Consider the following 17,312-nt stretch of genomic DNA (forward strand, 5'->3'; position numbering starts at 1 on the left):
CAGTTAAAATAGCTAAAGTTGAAGAGTCTTAAACTTGAAAAGCCATTAAAAGAACAACTTTACCAGGTGCATGGGTCCAGGAAGGGAGTTTCAAAGTTTGGGTTCCACAGTTCTCTACAACTTCATAAGGTGGGCACACCTGTAGAAGCGTCTTTGGAGCAGATCTTAACTGGTGAACAGGTTTATTTGGGAAAGGGTACCTGGATAAAGGTACCTTTAGATACCTGGGTCATGCAGTTCAGGATTTTAAAGGTTAAAGCCAGCACCTTGAATTGAACACAGAGACAACTTGGTAACCACCTCAGCACTGATGTACTATGCTCAACCCTAGGAAACAAGATGTCCTCTGCATTTTTAGGGCAACTATAGGTGCCACCTGTACATAAACTAGCAAAGCTGGATCGAAACATATCCCAAAGTTGTGAATGTGAACATTAAAAAAGGAGTGTGACACATCCTGCCCAACTGCCAATGAAGAACATGTTGAATATTTCTTTCTGAAGTCAATAGGCCTTTAGCCAGCTTTTATTTATTCACCCTCAGCCATCCTATTACTGAAACCAGATATATGTCCAGGATGTCCTTGGAAAGAACAAGTTCAATGGAATCTCATTGATGGCATCCAAGCTCCAAACTCAGGATGATGTCTTCCAGTGGTTTTATGTAGATGTTGAACAGTTGGGGGGACAATGTAGAAGCTTGAAGATTACTGTAGCCCAAGTTCTGTGGCACTGAACTGCAGTTCCTGAGTACTATTTTTTTAGAACTGGCCATTCATGTAGGAGCAGAACCACTGGAATGCAGTGTCCCTAGTCCCCATCCTGAACAGCAAGTCCAGAAGGATGCATCATGATCAATAGCATTGAAAGCTCCTGATAAGTCCTGAATACGTAGATTCTCATTGCATATAAGAGAAAGGTACTGAAATGAGTAAGTGGCTCAGAATATGATGGGGATAAACCCTCCTGATCTTTCTTTTATTTCTTTTTTGTCCATTTGTGCTCCAATCCTAAATACAGTGACTTCGAAACTAATAATCACTTCGTTTTGCAATCTCTTGGGAACTTTTCATGATCTCTTCTGTTGTTAGTGTGTGGTACTCTTTGCAAGTAAATTGTCTACTAAGATCTATTGTAGCACTTTTAGCTTGCACTTCGCTGCGGTTTGTACTTGGGTGAACACATCCGGGAGAGATTTGCTCTTCTCTCTTCAGCCAACCAGATTTCAGTTCTACAATTAAGGCTGGCATTTTATCCCTGGACAAGAGCAGAGGTAGTAATTGCCGTTTCATTAGTCTGCCTGGCATTTACTAGCAGTACCTTAAAGTTTATGGGGACCACTGCAAAGCCACCAGTATTATCAAGGTGGAGGATAGTTCAGAATGGAAATATGTTGTGGGTGTCTTCTCATCTGATGCACCCGTCCCCAACTACCATAGTACCCATTGCCCCTAACCACCCGGTGAGGCCCCCTCTGTGCCCCTAATTAAGCTACTACTACCCCATAAATACAAACAGACCTTTAATCCTGTTAAAGAGCCAACTGTTTATATGCAAAGACAGATTTTTAAACATTTATTCTCTCCCTTTCAGGATAAAGACACCCTCTCCACTGCCCTCCCCTAGTCCCCATGTTCACCAGGCAGGTGCTGTTTATACTTTCCCAAAATTGAGTTTTGGACGATGGCTGGGAAATCATTTGACCCAACTTTTTCCTTTCAATTCTGAAGAATGCTCTGGCTCAAATTTAAAAAAGATAATTAAAGGGAGGGGGAGGATAAAAGAAAAAAGTGGAGTGATCAGGAAATAAAATGTGTGTGTGTGCTAAAAAAAATCAAAGCTATTAAGCTGAATTGCTGCCACAAGACAGTACAAAAGAAAAACATTTATAATGGAGGTCTTACTTGGGGGCCCAGAGCCGTACTGGAGGAGGTTGGGAGCTCTTGCTTTCCAGCTGCTCAAGGTAATTAACAACAACAAAAATTGAATTAAACATCAGGAGGGGAAGGCAGGTGCCCAGGGAGGTGTTGTGGATGCTATGGCACTCATGGGCACAGGATTGCCTAACCCAGATCTCATCTCTGTGTAGGATTCTTGATCCCAATCAAGTGCTTCTTTGAACCAGCAAGTGCGTTCTTGTTAGTTGCCCCATAGCTTTAAAAGGCTACTTGTGAAATCATTGGTGGTTAACTAGAAAGACTGTCAATTTAACAGAGGTGATGCAAGACCTTTCCATTTGGAGTAGCACTTTATGATTGGCTGGTAATGAACACACAGGAAGCTCTGCCATATTTGTATTTTTAAATGCTGTCCAATGGATCATTATAGTAATTATTACAACATCTGGCCAGCAGGGGGCAATAAAGTAACTATTGCAACATCTGGCCAGCAGGGGGCAATGCTTGCACGGATTTTGAGTATGCAAGTCGAACACACACAGAATACGCTAAAAGTTAATAGGATTTATTCATGCCATTCCCATATGAATACAATAGCATGAGAGAAGCAGAGAAAAATGTGTTTGTTTGTTTGTGTTTAAATCAATGCCATTTTTAAAACCTTCACTGTAAACAGGTTTTTTTTTGGTAGGATCTTGTGACATCAATTCACAGTTTAGTATTGTATATATTGTTTTTACTTTCCTGATTACTCCACTTCCCCCCACCTCTCCTGCCTTTTTCAAAAATATATTCTATAGCCCTCTTTCCTCACTCAGTGAAAGTGTGTGTATGATTCATCCCTGGAACAAACAATATTTATTGATTTAAAGCCATTTTGTTCAGGACTTTGGGTGACTAGGCTCCCAAGTGTGGCTTATATCAGTGGTCTTCAATTGGTCAAGACTGGACACCCACCTTGGACTCCCAACTTGCAACATGGGACCCACTTTCACAATTTTCTCCATGCTCAACATGACAGCAACAGCTTTGCTGTGACCCATCTGGACTGATCTCGCAACCCACTTTTGGTTTGCGACCCACCAGTGGAAGACCACTGGCCTATACAAAATCAATAAAAACATCCTCCAGCCAGATTTACTAGGAATTTAATATAGAGATTGTTGTTAAACTTTAATTTCCAGGTCTTGACTGTTAAAATGCCTCTGAAGTTCTAAAAAAAAGCAGAACGTTCTTAAGTTTCTTAGAAATAATTTTCCAAATCTTGTGACCTAATTTGAAAATAATTGTGAGAAAACGAAGCTGCTTCAAGCAGACAAATGCCATTGCTCGTTCCAGTCTACAACCAACCAGAAGCTGTACAATAAGGAAGTGTTATACATAGATTTGCAGTAAACAGAGGCTAGGATCTGAAGGGCTGGGTTGAGGAAGGAATGTGCGTGTGTACTGTTGACACTTTGAGGAAGCATCTTCTGGGCAAACCACCCTCTTTTTTTTTTTTTTGCTAGTTATGTAATGATAACTATTGTTTTTGGTTGTCATGTGCAACAGAGAGAATTCAATGTAGAACTTGTGGGAGGGTTACGGCTGTTGTGTTTTGTACATTAACTCCTTAGCCATTCTCCTGAACTGCATCAGTATTTAGATGGCTCATCCCAGGTATCAGCCAGAGCCCATTTTTCAGCTTCGGCTGATACGCTGGCTCTGCCCACTACTACTGGAAAACAGGACCTAGCTGCTACTGTAGCTTTCCCCAAGTTGATGCCCTCCAGAAGGTTTGGACTTCAACTCCCCAGCCAGCATGTCTAATGGTAAGGGATGCTGGGAGCTGTAGTCTAAAACATCTGGAGGACACAAGGTTGGGGAAGGTGTATGGCCTGGAGGCTGGCAAACCATGGCTGCCTGCAAAGGCTTCTGGGTGAATGGCTGCTTCTGCTTCTAAGCTAGCAAACTGTTGCTTTCCATCAGTACCAGTCAGCAACCTACCTTTGTGTTATGGGAAAGATGGGTCAAAAGCACAGTTACAGTGGTTTCGTGAGAACAGCAAGTGTCTTATTTATGTAACCTGGTACTGTATCTGGAGGATCTAACAAGCTGACATTCCAACCTCTTCATCCAATTAGTAAGTGCACCTGGGTGAAGAGGATCCTTATGTGTGCCAAAGAAATGCCAAGTAATGCCTTGTTTATCACAACGATGTAGACTTATGCTATAGATTCCTATGATGAGAAGAACTGCTTTGTTATTAGTAGCTATGCAATCCATCACTAGCTTAACTTGGCAGCAATGCCAAGTTCAGTAATGCTATAATTGTTCCTGTGCCCAGGGGTGGGGTGGGGTGGGGTGGGGGTGTCCAGATTTTGCTGAAGGGTCTTTTGTGCAGGAAGCTTTCACAGTCTAGTCCACTTTTATTGGGATGTGCCAATAAATTTAGTCTCCTTGTAAGCAAACCTGTGAGTCTGGCTACTTTTGTCTCCTTGGCAACCCTGGAAAAACCTGAAAGCCCACGGCCAGGGCAATACAGAAGGCTGCACTATCTTTTTTGTCTTGGGGACTGCCAGGTTAGACCACTATAATGTGCTATATATAAAGCTGCTCTTGAAGAAGGTTTAAAAATCTAGAATTCTGCTGTTCAGCAGTTGTCAGGCTGGAATCAACCCTCTCCTATAAGGTAAACATGATGCAGAACCACTGCGGGCTGAATTTTTTTTAATAATAATAATAATTTGTTACGGTCACAAGACCATCAAAACAGAACAACACTGTAAACACATTAATATTCCCAGGGCCAGCAAAGTAAGATGAGGCTATAAACCTAATAATATAAAAAGTTTGAATGACTGTAGGGCAGAGGTTCTGCAGACCCTTCTTAATCCAATCTCATTGGCTGCCAGTTCATCTTTTGGGCTCAATTCAAGATGCTGGTTTTGATCTCTAAATTCCTAAACAGCCTGGATCCTGATTATTTCTAGGAGCATCTTCTCCTGTATGAAAACCCTCAGCAATTAATATCTACTTTAGTAGCCCTGGTGAAAGTCTGTTCATGCCCAGGCAAGGTTGGCCTCCACAAGAATCAGGGACTTCTCTGTTGCTGCACCAATATTTTGGAATGTCTTCTCAAGTCAGATGTGTTTGTTTGCCTCCCTCCCTAGTGTCTTGTTGGGTAGGCTGGCCAGATGAAAATGAGGACAAGGCACCCGAACCTTTAGGAGTAGAAGAAGGAATTTCAAGGCTGCACTATCATTTCTCCCTTGATGACTTCCAGATTGGACCATTATAATGGGCTATATGTGAATCTGCTGAAATTCTGTCTTTTACCCAACTGTTGAAGGTGCAGGATCCCTGGCCTCTTTTGCTGTTTTGCATCATCAGTCCCCCACCTCCCCACCAATGTTGAAGGCAACTTAAAACCTTTGTTTTTCAGTCTGCCTTTTGATAGTCGATTCCAATCTGGTGCATTTGTTAATTTATCATTGTCTGGTTTTATTTGGCTTTAATTGTTGAATTTTAAACAATGTTCTGGCACACTGCTTTGATTTTTTTATCTAAGGAGTTTATATAGTTGTATAACTCTAAAGTAAGTGAAATCTGAACATACATGGAGAGTCTTCTCTACTAAGAAACTGTGTTTCTAGCCTGTGTTTTTAGCCTTCTCTCTTTTTTAATGCCTTTCCACTGACTACAAAAGTAATGTAGCCTTCATTTCCCTTTTCTCACCTCTACTTGGAATTCTGGAAACACTGAGCTTGGTGGGTCTCTATTTCAATAGCTCTGGTATCTTCAATCCATGGCAGAGTGGTGGTGTGTGAAAATGCAGAATACTTCTCAATTCCCAGGCCTGTTTCTTAACACCTGAATTACTAAGAATACTGATGCAGTTGGAAAGCTTCAAATCTCAGCAGCAGATATATACATTGAGGCTAACACATGGTCAAGGCTCTGTTAGGAATTCTTCTGTTTTCTTGAATTCAGTGCTCTCCTTCCTCCTCTCCCCTCCCCCTCTCTCTGCCTTTTTCTTCCCTCTGCAAAGTGCTGAGATGCTAACTGGGAGGCCTGCCCTCTTTTAAACCCACCCAGTTCTTTCTTTCAAGCAAACTGCTGGTCATTCACTTTCTTGTTGTTTTGGTTCGGAGCTCTTTACTGCCTAGGAACCAGAAAGGACACAGATAGACACACACACCCTCTCCTGGCATCCAATCCACTTCTCCAATGATGATGATGGCATGTGTTTGTGCCATGTCCTGAGCTAACCCTCCTGCTCCCGCGGGGCTTTGTGCTGAGCTCCTTCCCCCTGTTTGGCGTGAGAACGGGCACCTCCTTTAGCGGCATGTTGTTGATCAAATGAGCAGCTATCAGCATGGGATATAAACAGACAAGCCCATGTCAGAGCATATTAATTTTTTTTCACACTCAGCTTGTGTAACCCATGTACACTGAGAATCAAGGAGCAGACTCTGCATGGAACAAGAGATTCTCCTGCCATAAAGGAAATAACAAACAGACATGGTTGGGTAATGAGAGCAATAGGAGTAACTTCCTGTTCACTTTTTCACTGTTCTCATGCTCCCCCCTTGCATTCTCTGCAGTTTGGGATTCAGCAGGACATACCATAGTAAAAGATGCTACACTCTTCTCCTTTGGATTGTTTCCACTGGTGTGTCAGAAAACTCTCCCTGGGAAGATTTATGCTGCTACTTGCATTCCCTTAGTTCAGAATCCACCAATGTGCTTGTGTCAGGTCTCCAAGAGGCAACATGTCCTTTTTGTGTGTGCCCTATCTTAGCCCATACCAAGAGATAGGCTGGGCAGTGGTGCAGCTAGGTAATTTTAGATCCAGAACCTAGTGGTCTTATCGGGACCACCTTGTAGACAGTCATGTGTGTTACTTCAGTTGTGAAGCATACAGCTAAAATTCCCCTTCTCTCTCTTGCCCCTGTCATCCTGTGCTTTACAACTGCTTCTAAATTCCTAATAGGCTACAGAGGGGGAAAGATAGCTTGCCAATCCTAATTAAAAGGAGATGAAGGGGGGAGAAAGAAAGAAAGAATTGCTTTGCGCTTGTGCAGTTTCACATTTCACTTAAATCACTGCCGTAGTGACTGTAGGAATAAAATGGATTTTGCTTTTTCACCTCTGATGTTTCACATGGGAATAAGCACATTTTGTTGTTGGAAGGGATAGTATGGCCACAGCTAGACCTACGGTTTATCCTGGGATCATCCAGGGTTCGCCCCTGCCTGAGCACTGGATCCCCTGTGTGTCACCGAGATGAACAGGTTTGACCCCTGGACAATCCAGGGATAAACCTTAGGTCTAGCTATGGCTTATGTCTTTAAGGTGAAACCCCACCACCACACCTCCAACCATGTATATCCCCGCCCCTGACAATAAAAATACTTTTTAAAATAAAGAATGTTTTAGTGACCACGATCAGCCCATGGGGCACTGGTGGCTGCAAGAATTTTCTTGGGGGTAGTGGTAAGCCTCAGAATGATATCTGGTTTTAATTCCTAAGAGAGCTGCAATCTGAAATACTACCATTACAGATGATGATGATGATGATGATGATGATGATGATGATGATGATTTCAATTTATACCCTACATATATTACAGAATACCCTACACGGTATTCTGATTTGTGGCATTTAAAATTTATGAAATATTCAGAGAGCTTCTGCTATGGGTGTTAAAGAAATGTAATAAATAAATGATAAAATTTAAATAAATAATTCAGGAAATTACATTCTGGAGCTAATATTTCTGGTTTGGATTATGTTGGATTTCCCCAAGAAGCAATGTTCTTTTTTCATTACTGGCTGCGCTATGAGGCGCATACTTGGGGTTTGCACCTATTTTAGGGTTGAAAGCACTAATCAATTAATGGATTCATGCGTTGTCTGAATTCTGAACACTGTGGGTGCACATAGGTAGGGTAGGATGATGAGTCCTAATTGACCACAGATCTTGATGGTTTGTTGCCTTGATTCAGTTCTCTTTTAAAATGTGCCTTTGCTCACTTTCATCCTGAGTTTCTCATGCTGAACGTATTCCAGGATGCTTCTTCTCTCTGCTTCTGCATATGGTGAAAGCCAACCTACCTTGGCTCCCTTTGGCCTTCAACAAGAACAGGGGTTGTCCAAAGCTGGATGCTTTGGCAAATGAAGGATTTTCCTTTATGAACTTGCTTATATGGGAAATGGTTAGAAAACACGAACATAAACATATTCAGTTTAATCAATGAATACTTTCATTGTCATCTGAATTGCAACCATGCTTACCTTGCCAGACTGCGTGGAGTCTCCTGGGATACAGCCCAGTCTAGACAAGCAACTCTTCCTGAATTGTGTATTTGGGATCTGGTCTAGACAAACAGATCATCACATGGTAAAACTATTCCTGAACTGTTGAAGGAGAAGGGGGGTCACAGTTCGCTTTCTGCCTGACATGTTACTTTTGCATATGATGGGAGTTTTCTCTCTTCCCCAAGGTAGTATTCTATTCAGACATTTGTTTCCCTAACTGCAAGCTGAAGTGCTACAGCCCAGGAACTGTTTTACAACATCATGAGCTGTTCATTAACACAAGGTTATTTACCCAATCCGCTAGTTATTCATGATTCAACACAGAGCTTTCTAGAGGTGTGGTTTTGTTTCTTCTGAATTAGTATTCAGAAGAAATACTAATTTCCCACCTACTTGAAATGTTGTGGATTCCTTTCAGTTACTGATGCGGTTAGATACGTTGGTGCTTCCAGTAGGGTACTTCTGACACCTGGCCAAAAAAGAAGAGATGACCTGTGTGCCTGCTCAGTTGATGGGCATCTTCAAGGCGCCTGCTCCCCTTCCCTCTGGTTCTTTGACTTTAAACCGGATTTTGATCTGGAAGTTCTTCAAATAGAGGACACCTTCAAATAGAGGGCTGTCCTCTGCCAGCAATCCCAAATAGAGGACTGTCCTCTATAAAGTTGGGCGTTTAGCCACCCTAAGACAGCTGCTAGTGTTACCTAGTGTTAGTGCATTACGCAGTTATTCTATCTTTCCATCTTTAGCAAATTGTCTGTAGTAAGAAAAAAGACAGAAGTAGTAGTGACTAAACATGAGGGAGAGGTTGTTACAGATAGAAAATGGCATCATCTGGACTTCTCTTAAAAGTTGGAGACTTGTCTTGAAGCATCCTGTTTCAGTTTTTCTACTTCTCTAATGATCCTGTTTCAGTTTCTCTACTTCTCCAAGGAACAGACACTTGCATAGAATCACATTTCATAACTGCTTTCAGGTCCCTTTTATGCTCAAAATTCGCCTATACATTTAAATCTAAATAAATAAAATAATAAATCATATTGTCCTTTTTTTTGCTTGCACTATGACTTAAAGAATTTCTCACTTCCACTTGTTTAATCATTTACATTTGTTGGTTTCTCCTGGGCTCCAAAGGTTGTGGATTTGATTTGGATATACTGATGCTTTGAGAATTCAGAAGATTTTTTTTTTCTCCTGATGGGAATTCACTTTTGAAATTTCTGGCTATAAACTTTAGACTGCCTTCCACTTAGACAGGCTAAGAAATATTGCTGTGCTGTGCTGATTAGATGTCATGTAAATGATGTATGATGTGAGTTTTTCCTCCTTCCTCAGAGCAGAAGGGTTTTCTTGTTCAAAGGTGTACAGAAAAACATAATGGAACATATGGTTTGCTACTCCCCCATTGTAGCTCTTGGGTTTCCCACTATTCATTTTATTAGTATACTCTAACCTATCCTGATTAAAACCTTAGAAATGGCCACGGGGGTGGGTGGGTGGCGTTGCTGTAATAATCTGCTCTGTTTATTTTCTCTGTCTTCCTTTTTTCCATTTGTCTTTTCTTCAGGAGCAATTTAGTACTTACAAGTGTACTGATTACTAGACCTGAAGGTTTTGCATTGCAAAGCATCCAGGGATGCAGGAGGGCACTTATGGATCACTGAGAAAGAGAAAATGCATCACTAAAAAGTGAGAGAGAGGGCAGAAGATGCCAGCGTTTTGCATTACGCTAATGCATATCCATAGATGCCAATTTAGAAATGATGTAATTTAAATAGAAATACCAAGGCATCTCACTGCAGCGGAGAAGATTGTGACCAGGTGAGCTGTGTGCCTGCTCAATCTACTATCCAGGTGCTCAGTCTTTGATGGGCATCTGCTGCTCTCCCTTCCTGTGCTTCACTGGCCCCATTCAGAAGACACCTTAAACCATGGCTTTAACCACAGTGAATAAAGCAAAAAGCCTTATTCACTGTGGTTAATGCCATGGTTTTAGGTGTCTTCTGAACACAGCCTGGCTTTCTGGCTTAGCCACCATGGTTAAAACCATGGTTTAAGGTGTCTTCTGAACAGTGCCTTTATCTTTAAACTGGACATGGACTGGGCAACCTTTCAAATAGTGGATGGCTTCAAATATAAGACTGTCCTCTGTAAAACAGGACCCAGGGCAACCCCTATGTGAAATAAGTCATCCAATACCAATGCAAACTGTGTATTAACTTCCTGCCTGCTTTTAGGGAAATGAAGTTGGATCACATTGGTGCTACTGTCCTTCCTTTGCACTTGAGTCCTTGATGCAGCAGGTGGGAGAGGGAAGGGCAAACAAAACATCTCCTGCTTAATAGTAAGTTTTAGGGCAGGGGTGCACAACCTTTTCAGTCCCGAGGGCTAGATCTGATGTTGGCTCAGGTGGTGGGACACCCACACCCACTCCCAGCAATCCTCTTTCCATACTGGGAGGGAGTGGATAGTCTTCTCTCCACTTCCTCACTTAGCAATCCTGATTCAGTGGAAATCAATGTGGGGAGATTCAGCAGCAGGGGAGGACAGGGTAGCCCAGGAGGGCCACATGTAAGGCTTTAGAAGTTTCAGGGGTATTTTAATTGGGAAAATGATGCATTAGGAAAAAGTTAACCCTACTTTCCCCAGAGCCATGGTCCTGAATCACAGGCCCCTGTGGCTGCTTTCTGCAAAAATGTTAAGAGATGGGGGAAGGTTCATTCATAGATCTCCATCCTCTCTAGCTTGGCTATTAGAGAGGTTGCTCATAAAGGGGATTGGTTAGGAGGGTAGACCCTGTATGCAAGACTATCTCTCAGAGCAGAGATGTTCCGTAATGATTGCCACTTAGCAGGCATTTATCATGCTGGGTGCCAGAGATAACAGATGTGAAACAGCTTCTCAGGAGCACTTCTGCTGTTTTCTGAATATGACTGTTAAATTTATAGATAGCAGAGGTATAAATCTATCCGACAAGGAGATTCTTTATCACATTTTCCTCTTCATATATAAGGTGGCCACATGGAAATGGGTGAGTCTGACCTGCTTTTGGTCTACTAAATCATGACTGAGTATGCTAAAATAAGAAGGGAGAAGCTAATCTCTGTGGACAGCCTGACCTCTGGCAGGTGTGCCCAGGTGTGCACCGGAAGACGGGGAAGTACTAGAAGAGCTATCAGAGCAGGGTTAGGTAACCTGTATCCCTCCAGATGTTCTTGGACTACAGTTCCCATTATCAATGCTCATTAGTCCTGCTGCTGTGATTGATGGGAGTTGGAATCCAACAATATTTGGAGGGCCACAGGTTTCTCACTCTATATTAGAGGAACTGTTATGATTTCTCAAACTGATGGATGGTAGATGATGAAATATAACTAAACCTCCTTGTCTGGGGCCACTTTTCAAGCTCATCCTGAATGGGAGATTCTGAGAATATTTAACATTTGCATACATTTAAAGGGATTACTATAGACAAATACACTTCTATTTTATCTGAGGGTGACGGGATCTGAGTCAAAGAAGAGTTCATGCTGTGCTCAATTCTCTCTGAAGCACTTAAGGTGAGCCTGAAAAAGAAAGAAAAAAGAAAGATGTGGCTTTGAAAATTAAGTAACACACAGCTTTGGATCCTAAATGGATTGATATCATCCAAAGGAAAGGGTCCATCAGAAAACTGGCCTGCTATAAAATGCCAAAGTAGCTGAGAAACTCATAAGACTTGAGTGTAACTGAACCTGAAGCAATCAGAGACATTTCCAACTGGCAGCCAAAAGGTCGAAGGACTGAAAACTCAATACTACCAGCAGCAGATTGCATTACAAGATTATATCACAAGGGAAAGAGAGGCATAAGGCGCTTCATCAAGCTGCTAAAATAGATAGTGACTTTGAAGCCTTTTTATGGAGGGAAGTATGAGGAAATACAAAGCTATTATGCAGTATATACAAACCTGTTATTTCTTACTTACACATGGCATGAAGAGATCAGCTGGTTTCGACCTCATATCCAGCCATCACCAGTTTCGTTTTGTTTTTTTAAATAAAGTTGAAGGGAATTTTTGTGTGTATAATCTTACCGTCCTTCTTACTGGGTCCTTGGAAATTTAGTTGAGCTGTCAAGTTAATAAAAAGTTTAGATGTCAGAAACAGTAACACCTTTGAAATACTTTTTCAGTCAACATTATGCCATTTAGCCTTTGTTTACAAAATGCCAGAAATGTTTTCCACCAAATGAAATTATTCACCCCCTGGAATTCACATTTTTTTCAAACAAGCTAGCATAGTAAAAGTCCAATCAGATCATAAGCCACTGGAGGCAATTTTTGCCAAGCCACTGGGGAAGGCCCCAGCAAGATTACAGAGAATATTATTACAACTGCAGAAATCTGATATTCAGATCCACTATAGAAAAGGCAAGGACATGTTTATAGCGGACACACTTTCTAGGGCGACTACAAGTACTCTCCCCACAGATACAGAACCTCTGATGGAAGATAGAGTGATTTACAGTTTGTCCAGTACAGACCCGCTTAGTGATCATATGCTCAAATCATTGCAAGAACACACGTCAGCAGATACATGCCTACAGGGCTTGAAGACTCTACATATTAATGGCTGGCCCAGGAGGCACAAGCAGATTAGGCCTGAACTTTATCCCTATTGGCCTCTCAGAGACAGTATTCGAATTGAAAATGACTTGTTGCTGGTGGGACACAAAATCATCATCCCCCAGGGCGCCAGAGACAACATGTTAAAACTGCTGCACTTACCACACCAAGGGGTCAATAGATCTAAAGCACATGCTCGGGCATTGATGTATTGGCCTCGTATGAATGAAGAGATAGAACGGTGGGTCAACAATTGTCAGCCATGCCAGGAACATCAGCCAGCCAATCAGAGAGAACCAATGATCCCTCACGAGATTCCAGACCTGCCATGGCTAAAGGTAGCAGCTGATATTTTCGAGTTACAAGGTCACTCTTACCTGGTAGTCATGGACTACTTTTCTAAGTTTCCTGAAGTTCTCCACTTGACAGATAAAACAGCTGTGACTGTTGTTGCCAGATTGAAGGCAACATTTGCACGTCATGGTATACCTAAAGAGATAATCTGTGACCATGTACCATTTGCGAGCCAGGTTATGAGACAATTTGCAACTGAGTGGGGGATCATCTTGACACATTCGAGCCCAGCTTACCCCCAGTCCAACGGGCAAGCAGAATGTACTATACAAACCATCAAGCACATGCTATCAAAAACTCTACAAGATGGCGCTGATCCATATCTGGCTCTGTTGAACCTGCGTAATACTCCAGTAACAGGTTTAGATTTTGCTCCTGCCCAAAATAACTGGTTGTTATGCACATTAGCTGTTCAGCGAAATTCCTAACATTTTATGAGGTGCATGTGCCCCATCTCTGAGCAGTGAGAAGTTTCAGCAATTCTAGTGCTTACCTAGGGCTCATTTTCCTTAGAAGGAAGTCACTAGGGACTTATGGAATTTCTGTCGTATAAGGTTTATTTACACACACATGTATAAGCTGAATACCCCAACTTATTCTTAGTGCTATAGGATTTCCTGCAGAGAGCAAAATTAGCTCTCTCCTTCCTTTTCAGACCCCTTTCTCACACAGGCTAGCTTCCTGCTACACGCACCAATATCAACCCCACCCCCTCTCCTTGGCCAGATCCATACCAAGCAGGATATAATATTTTGAAAGTGGTTTGAAAATGGTATATGGAATGTGTCATGGGGCCCAACAGTTGTCAATGCTGTTATAAACCATTTTAAAAGCAGTAGTGTAGATCCTGCCCTTGTCTAGTGGAACAGAACATATATAAGTCATCACCCATTGCTTTTGGTCTTCTTGGGTCATGCTAGCTTCCACTGAAACACATAACCACCCACACCCAGCATGTGTTTCTTGTCAGCTCTCAAGAAGTATTGCCTCAGGGGCATCCATAGCGATTGCTCTACATACAGAAATCTTAGAGACAAGAATTACAGAATTGGAGGTGTTCCTAAATCTCTTTGCAATCAGAGGCTCTGGGCTGCAAAGGACCACTGAAATGTTACTCAGACCAACCCCAAACCCATAACTATGTGTGCGTGCGTGCGTGCGTGCGTGTACATATATAAACCCATGTCTCAACATTTTCTTTGTCTGTCAAACTCTTTCAACATCCTGCCACGCCACAGCTGACTAAGGAACAGAATCCCAGGTAGATTTAAACAGATTAAGGAGTTTGACTGGCTTAATTCTCAGTGCCTCCCACACTGTGTTATGTGGGACTAAAATAAGTGGTCACAGTTTATGAAGAAAACACCTGCTTTCTCACAACAAACTCTGGAATGACTGAGGCAGGATTAGACTGAAACCCCCAATGTTATTCCTACATTCATGCCTTTACACTGAATATAAATCTTGAAAAACATGTCGGAGGGGAGGTTTCTGGGAGGGGAGGAATTGAAGGTATTTCACCCTTTATAGCAGAATTTTAAAAATATACATCTAGGGGTTTCAGCCAGCCACCTAAAGGGTGGCCTGTATCTAATCAGGAGCCAACTTCTTCAGGTCAAATATAACTGTCCAGCATTATGTGTATTCCCAGCTGTCCCATGACAGTCCAGAGACTAGGTTGCATCAGTTTATGTTCCATGCGCTTGTGTACACTGCCATTTTAAAAAGGGCCTATCACTGTGCTTTATTCTTAGTGGGAGGTTCCTAGAACCTATTGCATGCTCTCCTGTTACTTCAGCCCTTTCTGGCAAAGCAGCCTCACCCACCCAAGCCTGTTGGTTTTGGCTGGAAAGCCCTGTTGCCTCCCCTCAGGATTTTGGTGACAGGCCAGTCTTCTATAGGGAGACAGTGCCTGCCAGGAACTTGCACTGAGGCTAGATCTACACTGCTGCTTTCTAATGGTATTGAAGTGCATTGATAACTGTTGAGGCACAATCCATATTCCATGTCTCTTTAATAGTGCTATTTCCTGCTTTTTATTCCACATTTGTAATTATTTGTCACAAGTTGTAGATCTGGCCATTCAGTCAGAGGTGGTTTTTTTAAAAATCTATCTCTAAAGCAGGAAAAGAAGAGTAGCATGTGCGTGTTAACAAGAGTTGGGACCTTACCATTTCCATTTTGTATGGAACCAAGCTCATTTAAATTACTATGGGCACAGTAGTCAGCTACAGGTAATAGCACAATGCTATTTGAATGCCTCTTTATCACATAGCCAACACTTAGGCCATGGCTAGACCAGGCAATATCCTGGGGATTTATTTATTTATTTATTTTATTTATTACATTTTTATACCGCCCAATAGCCGAAGCTCTCTGGGCGGTTCACAAAAATTAAAACCATCATAAAACAACCAACAGGTTAAAAACACAAATACAAAATACAGTATAAAAAGTACAACCAGGATCACCCCTGTGCGTTCACATGACGCATAAGGGAATCCCAGGGGCAGGGAGGGATGATCCCTCCCTTGCCCCGGGATATCGCCCTATACTTCTGTTGCAGTTTTTCCCGTGGTCCCGGGATGATCCCCACACCGGGGGACATGTGGCCCACTGTCACGGTTTGTCACGGCTCCTCACGAGTAAACGCAAGGAGCCAGGACCCTCAGGAGCTCTGTGCCCATTGAGGGTTGGGCGGGGGAGCGGGAAACTTACATTTTCATAAGGAGCATTCTTGCGCTCTTTCTAGATTAAAAAACAAAATGGCGGCCATGACGTCCTCTTCGTCCCTGGATGTCACATGCCATGTGTAGACAGAGGGGGAGATCTCATGATAATCATATTGTGAGATCCTCCCCGCTCCGTTGCACTAGACCCAGAAGGTCTAGCCATAGCCTTGGTTTGATGCAAGCAAGCACAGCACGTTGGCTTCTGTGCAAGGTCACATGTATGCCAAAAGGGATTGATTTTCCTCAGTTGTGAAAGTTTTCTGTCAGTGGGAGATGTCAGTGATTAATATATAACAAATGCATTGTGTATTTTGTTAGCAAACTTCAAATGAAAAAAAGACTGTTTCAACCACACCAAATGATGGTCACCTAATAACTAGAACAGGGAGTTCCCAACCTTTTGGGGCTGGTGGACACATTTAGTATTTTAAGAAAATATGTGTGCTATCTCAAAATAATGCCCATGACATGGGTGGGGGCATTCACAAAATGGCTGCCATGGTTGGTACAGCTAATTAGATGTAGGGGCCCAGAAGCATTGTAGGGAAAGAAAATAAAGATGGTGGGTGGCTGTGAGTGAGATGTTTCTCTTTGCAACCACCCAAGGTAAAAAACACAAAAAAACCAGACAAAACTTTTTTTAAAAAAAAAGCATTAAAATTGGGAGGGGCAAAGGCACCAAGGAAGGTGACAGAGGCACATGATGAAGACTCTAGAACTAGACCTACAAACAAATATTGAAGAGAATAAGGGCACAACTAGAAAGGATCAGGGGTGCCATGTGTTAAGCCTGAACAGGGCACGTTCATGTCTCAGTAGGGGAGTGGGGCCATGCTTGTTAGCCTCATCCTCTGTTACCAGTGCATGACAGCCTGATCTTCAGAACAGGCATTCTACTCATATTCCCTTGAATGCAAGTAGACCTCACTGTGCAATCAGGGACACTGATAAAGCAGGATACCTAATCGCGTGGAGATTGCTACTCATGTTCAAGTAGAACTCCTGTTCAGAATTTGCCATTGAACATGGCAAATTGAGGAACTGCGGAGGTAGGGAGCAGCACTCACTGGGATGTAGGGTAGGATGACCACTTAGGCACTATCAAAGAAGAGCAAATGTATCACTAAAAAAGAGGACCGAAGAGAATGCCGATTTGGATAATATTTACATTTGCTAATTTATATTATAGATGCAAATTAAAAAATGATTACTCTAATTTAAATACAAAATAAAATACGTCTTACTGTGGTGGGAAAACTTGTGATTAGGTGACTTGCATGCATGCTCAGTCTGCTGTCTAAGAGCTCCTTGTTGATGCCCCCTGCCTCCTACAATGTTTTCAGTCCACTTCAATACCGATAAAAACACACACTAGTGTAGATAAACCCCAGTGCACTGATAATTGACTATTTTTCCTTTTTG

The sequence above is a fragment of the Elgaria multicarinata genome, chromosome 10 (assembly GCF_023053635.1).
Source record: "Elgaria multicarinata webbii isolate HBS135686 ecotype San Diego chromosome 10, rElgMul1.1.pri, whole genome shotgun sequence".
Classification (NCBI taxonomy): Eukaryota; Metazoa; Chordata; class Lepidosauria; order Squamata; family Anguidae; genus Elgaria; species Elgaria multicarinata.